This window comes from Ipomoea nil, unplaced genomic scaffold, assembly GCF_001879475.1.
Source record: "Ipomoea nil cultivar Tokyo-kokei standard unplaced genomic scaffold, Asagao_1.1 scaffold0302, whole genome shotgun sequence".
Classification (NCBI taxonomy): Eukaryota; Viridiplantae; Streptophyta; class Magnoliopsida; order Solanales; family Convolvulaceae; genus Ipomoea; species Ipomoea nil.
Window position 1 is genome coordinate 1,201,738 of NW_017616730.1, and position 3,612 is coordinate 1,205,349.

General features: G+C 34.7%; 1 long non-coding RNA gene across 1 annotated transcript; it reads right to left on the reverse strand.

The window, feature by feature from the left end:
- Nucleotides 1-2,788: 2,788 nt before the first annotated feature.
- Nucleotides 2,789-3,200, reverse strand: LOC109161008. Its single transcript, XR_002050855.1, has 2 exons — nucleotides 3,130-3,200; nucleotides 2,789-2,927 (listed from the first exon to the last, which is right to left on the reverse strand). It is a non-coding gene; the product is annotated as an uncharacterized LOC109161008 (long non-coding RNA).
- Between the last annotated feature and the right edge of the window lie 412 nt (nucleotides 3,201-3,612).

Here is a 3,612-nt window from a genome sequence, read left to right on the forward strand (position 1 = left end):
ATATTAAATGCGCACACACAATCTAATGATTTATTAAATCAAATAGTAATAATCTCATTAATGATAATAACAACGTTATTTATGCAAAATAAGTCATTAGTGCAATAATAATATTTGACTATGCACTAATGATTCTTATCTGTCATAATAAATATATTTTAAAAATTTTTCCTGCACTAATCATTCTTATCTGTCGTAATAACTAAAGTTTGAACTCAATGAAATCATTAATATTTGTCCTACTAAATCAGTATTATCTTAATTCTATTCTAACACCATATCATAGCACAAATTGATTGGTTGACAACTATTAGGCTAATGTAACTGAGTTTTGACCAAATCTTTCGGTGGCAACTCTCTCTGTATGCTTTAAGCAGTTCAACCTTCATCCACTAAGCCAACACATTTTTATTTTTCCTTTTTTTTTTGTTGGATAAATTCAATCATATCTTATTTGGGCCAGCTCTCCATATATGCTTAAGAGCTTCAACCTCCATCTCCACTTAGCCAAATGCCTTTTGTATTTACTCTCTTTTTTTTTTTTTTTTTTTTTTCAAACACTACATTTACTATTAGTTTTTAATTCTATTTTTTACTCAATACTAAGGCATGATCTAATTTACCAAAAAAAAAAAAAAGACATACAAGGCATTCATTTTCTTTTCTTTATCCAATAAAGTCAAGATGTGGTAGATCTCATTTTTACATCTGGTTAACGTGACACGTATTGATTGGTTCAAAAAAAATGAATAAGGGTAAAAAAAATCACTCGATTCCACACCAAACTGCAATTAAGCCATCAAATTCGAAAAAAAATGCAATTGAGTCCATGAACAACACAAACTCATGCAATTCAACCCAAAGTGACTTGTTTACCTGAACATATGCTAATGTAACGGTTTCTCAATTTAAAAATAATTTTAAATAAAAAAAAATTGAAAAAAAAAAAACACTCACCGGAGACAAGGGTACCTTCTTCGTCTCCAGCAATGGAGACCAAGAGACGAAGAAGGTACCTTTGTCTCTGGCCAGGAAACGAAGGGACCCAGTCGGAGACAGAGACGAGCGGCTGTTTTTTTTTTTTAAATAAAAAAATTTTTTATTTAAAATTATTTTTAAATTATGTAACCGTCAGGTTAGCATATGTTCGTAAACAAGCCATTTGGAATTAAATTGCATAAATTTATATTGTTCAGGGACTGAATTGTATTTTTTGCGTTCAATTACCTAATTGCAGTTTGGTGTGCACTTAAGTAGTACCCTTATTTCCAAAAAAAAAATCTCAAATATTTCTTTTATCTTTTCTCTGTGAGACTAAAACAAGTAACGAGATTTTGAAGTACGGAGTAATACTTTGTACAAGTACACTAAGCATTTTTCTTCCTAATCTTGGTGGCACATGAGGCGAAAATTTTCTACATTGGTGACACACTGACACCTCGAAGACGATCTAGTATTACTTATCCTAAACTCATACATATAACATATCCACCTTATTAGTAAATGTACATATATATATCTTAAGCATCGGTCCGGGTGATTGGTTAGCTTTTGCGTTGTTGAAGAAATACGACGTAAAATTCGAAGCAGCTTATAGCCTTTTCTAAAGGGGCAGTGGGAGGGAGCTGTAAAAACCTGCAATGAGCGTGAGAGTGCAATAAAGGGGCGGGAGAGGGACTACACTTAGTTGATTCTCTTCTCGCCTCTGTGTTTGTGTGAGTGGTGGTCCGCTAATTAGTGGCACAACCAACAAAAGCTAAAGAAAAGAAAAGAAAAGATAGGCGAAATAATGGAAACAAAAGATGGCAAGATTAACGAAAGACGAGGTCGACAATGTCAACGGTTGTGAAAATGATGCTCGATGAAACTTTTTTTTTTTTTTTTTTTTGGTATTATGTGGCAAAAAAAACTCACAATAATTATCTAAAGATGTGTACTAAGAACATCCTTAATAGTGCTTCTTAGTGTGATTTTTGAAGAGCCTAAGCTGAGGTGGAGGAGAGAGTAAAAAGAAATCTCATCTGAAAGAACTTGGTTTCTGTCAGCATTGTGGGCTCCACCAAGAAAGAATACGAGCAGTTGCACCTAGCGTGAGGCGCAACTCTCGCAAAATCTTTAATTTTAAATTATTATTTTTTTGTTTACCAAAATTTTGTTTTTGTTTTTGTTTTTTTTCTCCTCCCCTCCCATCTTCTCATTCGTAGTGACACATGCAAAAACTACTCAAAAACTACAATTATTGGTGATGCTCTGAATATATATACCCACAATGAGGTAATCCAGTTTAAATTGCCCGACCAATTCAAATTAAGAAGGCCAATAGACTATTCTCACTGAGAGTCGAACTTAGAGCATCCACAATGGTTGGGGAGAATTGGGGGATAATGTAAGAGTGATTAGGATAGAGAAAATGGGAAGAGAAAGAAAAAAGGAAAAAAAAAAGGAAAAACAAAAACTAAATAAAAATAATATTATTTTATTAACTGTCCGGCGCGCCTGACGCGCCCAGCTGGCGCGTCGCAGAGGTGACAGCCACGCATGGCTGTCACACATGGTTAAAAATTGTGGTGGGTCCCACATTTCTGAAATCTCCCCACATTTGAAGGAGGATCTCATTTTTCTCTTTCTTCCTTCTCTCTCTTTCACATGGCACTAATTTCTGACATTATTCTCTCATTATGCATTGGTGTGGTTGCTCTTATAACTTTATGATTATCAAGTCAACAGTGGGCTACCGTGACTAAAGTTGTACCTACTCATAGTGCTCAATGAGACATTTGAAAGGTGATTTGGGCAAAATTGTCTTGAGGTTCATGGCTCCCCCTTTCTCAAACTCTGTGCACGTCCCCATGCTACAGCCTTAAAGAAATTTTCAAAAATACAGACTGCCTGCCATGTACGTGTTGTAACTACGTAGGCACCAAAACCTAAGAAAATGAAAAGCAAAAAAGGTTTCGAAATAATGAAAGCAAAATTCCTGAAAACGACGTTCATCTCTCCCTTCACAACCCAGATTATGCCAACGTTTTCACACCAGAAATGATTTATAAGCACCAAAATTCAACTCAAAACTACTACAAGCTAAGCTCGAGCCAGATGTGTCCAAGATAGTATTAGTATGATTGATACCTGAATTGAAGTTAAACCAGGGATTACACCAATCTTCTTTCGCTTTTGCTGACCAGAATTTTCTGTCAAGTAAAAAAAAAAAAAAAAAATCAGAAATCAGAATCTTGAAGAGTCATCATATCACACACCAAAAAAGAAAGAACATGTATAAGCATCCAAAAAGAAAAAGGGGGCAGGCAAGGAATCACATTCCACTAGAGAATTGCGCAAATTAGAAATGTAACAAGGAAGGGGGAGACTGAGTTAATAGAATTGCTTTTTGTTAAGTATATATTCAACATCTAAAAGTTGGAGCAGGGGTAGTGGGCCTCAAGGAATTATAAAAGAGAAGTGACAAAGTATTATGGTATATCCAAGCTTTTAGAAAGGATTTGTAAGATGCAGGTTTAAGGTACAATCTATATACCAATTGCCTGCCTAAAAAAGTCACCTCTTTTTATCTTTGCCCTGCAGCACATAAAAGCTTCTCTTCTATATATCTAT